Here is a 7,422-nt window from a genome sequence, read left to right on the forward strand (position 1 = left end):
TGGCGCTCGGGAAACATAGAGCAAAAAAAACGACATTAGTACAACTAAAAAATACATTGTGACCGCATAGCGTCTTAACTAACATATTAGAACCGAACAGATCTCAAAATATTTAATTTAAACCCATTTACAAACACACAAGACACGGACATACCTGAATGAAAGTAGCATGGGGCAGTAGTAAGCTCACGCAGCCAGAGCAGCTCTCTCCCACTCCCTACAGATAGCCAAAACGTGACTGAGCTAAACATCAAAGTTCCATTCAAATTCAGCCTAAAATTACCACACACCGTTTAAACACATTCTGTGTCTCTAAGCTCTACATTTTATGTGCCGTTTAAACAGAATTCATGGCTTTTATAGGCTTATTAAGACACTTTAGGAAGAGAGCTATTCAGCACGTCTTACCCGTACAAGCATCCACTATGCTTCTAACAAACTGGGTAAAACCGCTGCGTGGGTTTACCCTGGGTGTCACAGTAATTGAGGCCCCAGCTACAACACATGGGAGGAACCAAAAACTGTAAGAGAAAATGTCTAGCTATTTAACTATTAACTTTTCATTACACAAAAACATCAATTAGAAAACCAAAATAGAGTTTTAGTGAAGTTCACATTACAAATATTCCTAACATTATTACGGCAAAACAAATAAAACAGGGAAAAGCAAATAATAAAAAAAAGTAATAATACCTCAGCTACACAGGCGTATGCGTCTATCACTTTGTACTTTCGTTGTCTAGGGTGTAGGCACCCTTAGGCTCGAAATGTACTTCAGGCAAGAATGCCGCTGCAAACTACGCAGGCGGTGTTTTGCTCATAGTATAAAAATGTGTCACGATGCATTTCAACGCAACGCAAGCGCAGGCTGCTTTCTGAGTGTTACAGCAAGAGGCACTATAACAACAGTCAAGTCTGTCCAAGCAGTCTTCTACCACCAGCGTGCCTTTTCTACTGCCATAGCAGATGAGCAGTTAAGTCTTAAAAAAATGATACATTATTGCCTTTCCATTCCAGCAGAAGACGTAAAGCAGCTCACTCTCCCCTACTTGTCCACATTTAGCTTTTGAGGCTGTTGGAATAACAGTAGATCCCTCTCTGATTTGTCCTCTATCACTCCCTTCAGTACTGAGTGTTTTAACCACTACAGCAACATAAGAACGCACGGTGAGTTTGTACAAAAGGGCCAAGTGTTTGTAATGTGTGCTGGCCATACATTACAAACACTTGGCCAGCACACATTACAAACACTTGGCCCTTCTGTACAAACTCACCATGCGTTTGTAATGTATGCTGGCCATGCGCTGTCATTTATGTTTGCGTACTTGTGTTGAGTATGTTTCTGGCCTTATTCTAAAGGGCTTTATATTTGCGGTGGCAGCGTCTCATGGGGCCTAGTAGTAAACAGACTGAGCTAAGACAGCAAGAGGAAGCGCTAACTGCGCAAAGCCAAGCGCTAGCCTTGAGCTGTATTTTCCCCTTTCCTTTTTTAAGCCCTTCTGAGCCGAGTCCTGGACTCAATATTTCACTTGTCTGAGTTCTTTAGGACTCCCCCAACGCTATAATATGAATATCTCTGTGACGTTAATTAGCATTTCTGCCCGTTTTACTAATGTTTGTGGAATGACAGAACCAGTATGTATTGGCTGTTCTTCATTTTGAGTTTGCTACACTTACATTGTTAAATATTATTTTACTTTATTTGCTTTTATTAGCTTTGTAACTTCTCCTTATTAACTTTGTAACTTCTCTTGAACTTCTCTTCTTTTTCCCTTGCCTTTTGTGTTAATCTTGTTTGCATTTTGTATATCTCTCTTGGGTGGGGGCTGTGGAGAGCAGTCCCTTTGTCATGTAACAACCTCCAATGGTTAGCCAATTTTACATCTGGTTATCTATAGCTCCCCAGTCTAGCAATGCCATTTGTTGAAGGGATATCTCAGAGACATCCTGGCTCCTAGATGGGGGAGACTGTAAATTCCTGGAGGGGCCTCAACACCTCTATTTTAATTACAAAGGTAGAGGCAGTCGGCCATCAAGTAGGGGGGTTCTGGGTCGTTTAGACAAAGGGACAACAAGAAGGTGTGGTTTACATGGTTGACTATAAGTTCAGCGTTTTTAAGCTTAGTTAGACTTGCTTGGTACGAAGATGTGCGTTATTAAACTTCTTTTTCCTCTACAAAGTCTCCACTCCTGTTCTTCAAGAAGCCAACGCTTGCCAGCACAAGTCAACAGATTTTTTGGCGTAGTCAGTGGGATCTGAGCTCTGCAAGGTTTTCCAGCTCTTCAGATGTCTGATGCTGTAAACATCTGCTGCAGTCGGACGGAAAACAAGAATCCGGTGACGGTCTGCTGGTGGCTGATCCTGTGTTGTAAAGACGCTGAACCTTCACCTCTTACACTAACGGTGAGTGAAAGAAAACTCAAAACACAGCACACACAGCCAGAGTAGGAGTGTTGTCTGTCTTATATGTAGTTTCCTCCATATGATGTGTATGGAGAGGTTGCATGACTTATTCCTGTTTGTCGGCCGTAAATCTGGTAGAAAGGTGTTTCTTACCGAGGGACAGTTTTAGAGATTCTGTCCTTGTTGTAGATTGTCTCTTCGTTTATCTAGGAAAGGCACAGAAATATATAGAAATATTTTTTGGTCTTTACACAAGCAACAGTGTTTACTTTGAATTAGGTGTGTCCTAGTTCCTTAGTTCCTGATCAGAGTTCAAGGTGGCGTCCTGACTTGGGGAAGAGTTCAGATCTACTTTATTGTTTTGTGTTGTTTTTGTTTGTAATTGTGTAAGTTTAAAGTGTTAGCACTTACAATGCAGAAAGGAAGCTGGTTTCACTCCAAATACTGCAGAATCCACATCTCCCCAATATGCAGACAGAACTGCATTTGAGGCAGATTTAACAAAGATGCTAGACAAGTTTTGTCTAGAAAGAAAGGCTAAGCTGTGTAAAAAGTTTGACATTCCTGAAAGCTCAGAGTGGAGTCAGGATCAGTGTTTCACAGTTCTTGCTAAATGTGTAAAAAAGAAAGATTTTGAGGGGTGTGCTCAGGTTTTCAGACAGTGGCATGCTTTGCTTTTGGGAGAACAACGTTCCAAAATTGACAAATTAAAAGATGAATGTGCTAATCACAAACGTGCCGCTGTAAGTGCACAGAAAACCTGTGAAAATACACAACGCTCACTTGTTCTCCTTGAAGCTTGAAAAGTTGAGGTTCTAGAAAAAGAGAGAGATAACAGAGCAAAACACCAGTTGTATCCATCTTTAGATGAATTTAAAGATAAGACAGGGCAATCTACCATGTCTTCCAGTGACAGTGAGGACGACACTTTTGATCTTTCTGTACTGGAAGCTGCTCCTGTAGTGATAAAACATGTAAAGTTAAAAGATGGACAGGATAAAGTAACTGAAACACAAGCCCCTTTCTCCTGAGCAAATTGATTGCATTGCAAAAGAATTCGGCCATCCAAAAGTGATGTGTTTGGGTCCTTTTCTGATGCTAATGGCACATAAGACAAAGCTGTACTCTTTACATCCATTAGATGTCTCAAATACTGACAGGGGATGAGATGGATAAATTGTAAGAGTCGTATTATGAGAGACATATAGACAAACTTAATTCTGTAAAGGCAGTGAAAGAATGTAATGCAGGGCTGTTAGCGGTTCTGAAAAACATCATGGGTTCTTCTGTGTGTTGGCAGAAGGTAGTAGAGTGTCATCAGAAGAAGGGTGAGCCTGTGAATCAGTACACGCAGCATTTTGCAGAAACATTTATGTTACATGGTGGGCATGATGAGTGTACTTCTGTTGAGGACGTAGTTAATTCTAAGGTTCCTGTTGCACAGTGGGCTGATGGTCTGACTTCAGAGATGAGGAAGGTTTTGCCTTTGTTAAAGTCAACCTGGCGAACAACCACTGCGGTGGAGTTGTCTGAGAGTCTAGCAGCATATGAAAGGGATTCAAGTGTAAAATTTCCTATCTCTGCTGTTTTGCAAAATTCTTCCCATCAGTCCAGGAAAACTCCCAATAGAAATGATAATACATGTCACTACTGTAAGAAAAAGGGACACTGGGAACAATATTGCAAACGGAAGTATTATGATTCTCAGCGTAAAGAGAAGGCAAGTGAGTGTCAGGACAGTTCAGGAGGTGAAACTTTATCACCTGAGGTAGCAGGTCAGTTGCTTAAGCTTATTCAGCAAGCTACTCAGAAGTCTTCTGGTCACACACAGGATTTGGAGCATTTAAACTGAATATCTCCGCTGGGAGATCCTTTTTTACATCCAGTTACACATGAGCAGGACAACAGATGGTATGTTAAAACCACTGTTAATGACAATGAATATGATTTTTTGGTTGATACTGGAGCACAGGCCACATTATTGTCTACATCTATGGCTAAAGCTTTTGGTTTACCTTTGATTAGCACTACGACTGTCATTACTGGAGTCACTGGGGAATCTTATAACACCTATTAAACAGAACCTGCCTGTTTCTTTTGGTCCTAAATCAATTTCTCTGCCAATTTTGTAGCTCCCATTAAGACAACACCACTACTAGGAATGGATGCTATTTCTCAGTTAAGTATGCAATTAGATTTTGAGACTGAGAAACCTAAATTGTCTGTTCTTGCAGCACAGGTTGCAAATCCACTCATCACAAATCATCCTATTTGGTCAAAAGACAAAGATCAATGTGGTTTGTTGGATATTAAACCTGTACGGCTAACAGGCAAACCACCACCAACTACTAAACAGTATCCACTTTCTAGTGAAGCCATTAATGGGATACGGCCAATTATTAAGGAGTTGTGGAATAAGGGGATTTTGATTAAGGCACCAAGTGACTCATTCTCCAGTTTGGCCCGTTAAAAAGGCATCAGGGGCATGGCGCCTATGACTATTGCATTGCTAATACATATATTGATTGCGTTACTCCTTTGGTAGCAGATCCTAGTAGTATCTTTGATGGGGTCCCAAATACACATTCAGTCTTTTCAGTTATTGACATGGCTAATGGGTTTTGGTCTGTTCCTTTACATCCAGATAGTCAGCCTTGGTTAGTATTTCAGTTTGAAGGTGAGCAATTCCAGTGGATGCATCTGCCGCAAGATTTGCATTTGAGTCCAACTTTGTACCATCAGGCATTAAGGCAGCATTTGGCTGAAGCAGAGTGTCCAGTCAGGGTGCCTACCTTAGTGCAGTATATATAGATGATGTTATGCTAGCTTCACCTAATATGGAAGTATACACCACTGAATTGTTGACACATTTGAGCTTGCATGTCCATAAAGCTAACAGGGCTAAAGCACAGTTAGCTTTACCTTCAGTCCAGTTTTTAGGTCAGTTGGTAACAGCAGGACAGAGGTCTATCCTCCTAGATCGAGCTGCAGTGATACGCTCAGTTTCCAAACCTTCTACAGTAAGGGGATTACAATCTTTCATGGGGCTATGTAATTATTGTTGGCCATGGATAGAAAACTATGCCCAAATAGCTCAGCCATTGTATGATTTGCTAAAAGGATCATTCAAAAGCACAGACAGGGTTCAGTTCAGAGATGCTGCTGAAAGGGCTTTTAAGGAGTTGAAATCTGAAGGGTTCATGACTGCTTGTTTGATGCAGGACCATGGTGATCGGCTACGTGCTGTGTATTATTATTCAGCTAAGTTAGATGTTATTTCCACTGTTTTTGGTCCATTATTGCATGCTGTACAAGCTACATATCTAGCTGTATCTGCTTGTACCCATGTAGTGATGTCACAACCTCTCACAGTGCATTGTCCACATGCTGTTGTGTCTTTGTTATCTTCCACTCGTGTTACTTCAGTGACCGCTCAGAGATGGGGTAACTGGGTGACCACTCTCACAGCTCCTAATATTTGCCTCCAAAGGGCACAGATCACCAATCCCTCATCTTTAATGATGACAGCATTGTCTGAAGGTTGTGATGAGGGTGAAAGTGATGACCATGACTGTGTATTGTTAACACACACACCTCCTTCGGGTATTTCTGAGGTTCCTTTAGAAAACCCTGATATGATTTTGTTTTGTGATGGTTCTACTCAGGTTTTGAATGGATGCAGACGAGGAGGGTGGGCTGTTTGCTCGCCTCATGCAGTTGTAGCTCAGGGCCGTCTTCCTGACCATTTCTCAGCTCAAGCTGCTGAAGTAGTGGCTCTTACCGAAGCATGTGTTTTGACATCTGGTCTTACTGCAACTATATATACAGACTCAATGTATTGTTTTGGAATTTTGCACAGTTTTGGACAAATCTGGCATCCCCGTGGGTTTCTAACAGCTGCAGCAACCCCTACTAAGCATGCTGCTTTAGTTTATGATCTCATGTCAGCTAGTGAGCTTCCAGAAAAACTTGAAGTGTTTAAAGTTAAAGCCCATGGTTCCTCTAACTCGATAAAAACAAAAGGCAATTGTATGACTGATGCTGCAGCCAAGGCAGCAGCAAAATTTGCAACAATCTCCAAACCACCAGAGTGGGGACATGCAATTGTACCAGGTCAGTGGGCCATGATCAAAAATCATGTTGCTGGTCCACTAGAGGAAAAATGGAAGGGTCCATTTCAGGTATTACTGATCACAGATGCAGCAGTTCTATGGACCTTAGGACCCAAAAGGTGAGGTAGGGTCAGACTGGTGGCAGAGAATACAATGTTAGAGCAAACATCCACAAATATGTTCCAAGTAGTTTGTACTGTGATAACAAGATACTGCTGATGGTATTTTTGTGTTTTACAGCTACCAGAAGCGGAAAGACCTCCAAGAACCACACAACCTGAACCAGCCAAAAATACTTCCGGTTCTACTAACAGATGACCATCTGAGTGTTCTACAGAGACAATATCATCAGTCATCAAGACATCAAAGCCAGAAACTCGCAGATGACCAAGATGATCAAAATAAATCCGAACTTTGTTTTCAGGACTGTCGTTTTGTTCACTATGTACACACCATTCCTGGGTAGTCCTGTCTCTAATGTAGACAGTGACAACACATTTCAATCTTTATTCAATCTAACAAGACAAATGTTGTTTCCAGGACAAAATGTTTGTATCCCGCACCCGATAAATGTATCCGCAGGACTAGCATGGTCTAGGCATGCTATTTCTGACTGCGATACATGTGCCGTGTTACATACTAATGTTCCATTTTTCAATGTTAGTTCATGCCACAACGTAACTCGGCCAAAGAGCACTCAGTGTTGTACACCTGGTATGCCATTTTGTGACCAAACATATGCTCCATCATATAATATTACAGATATTATAACTCCATTTAAATTGCCCTGGTGTGTTGAAAAACATTCGGTTACATCACCATTTCTAGGGGAAATCTAGGGGCATTAGGTGGTTTTGTGATGCAGCTTAATCAGTTAAGTCATAGTCATGCCTCCCAAAATCAACC

At 41.4% G+C, this 7,422-nt stretch overlaps 1 long non-coding RNA gene across 1 annotated transcript; it reads left to right on the forward strand.

Annotated features, from left to right (window-relative positions):
* The first annotated feature begins 2,026 nt into the window (after positions 1–2,026).
* Positions 2,027–6,949, forward strand: LOC118807527. Its single transcript, XR_005007229.1, has 3 exons — positions 2,027–2,079; positions 2,182–2,404; positions 6,757–6,949. It is a non-coding gene; the product is annotated as an uncharacterized LOC118807527 (long non-coding RNA).
* The last annotated feature ends 473 nt before the right edge of the window (positions 6,950–7,422 follow it).

This window comes from Colossoma macropomum, unplaced genomic scaffold, assembly GCF_904425465.1.
Source record: "Colossoma macropomum unplaced genomic scaffold, Colossoma_macropomum, whole genome shotgun sequence".
Taxonomy (NCBI): Eukaryota; Metazoa; Chordata; class Actinopteri; order Characiformes; family Serrasalmidae; genus Colossoma; species Colossoma macropomum.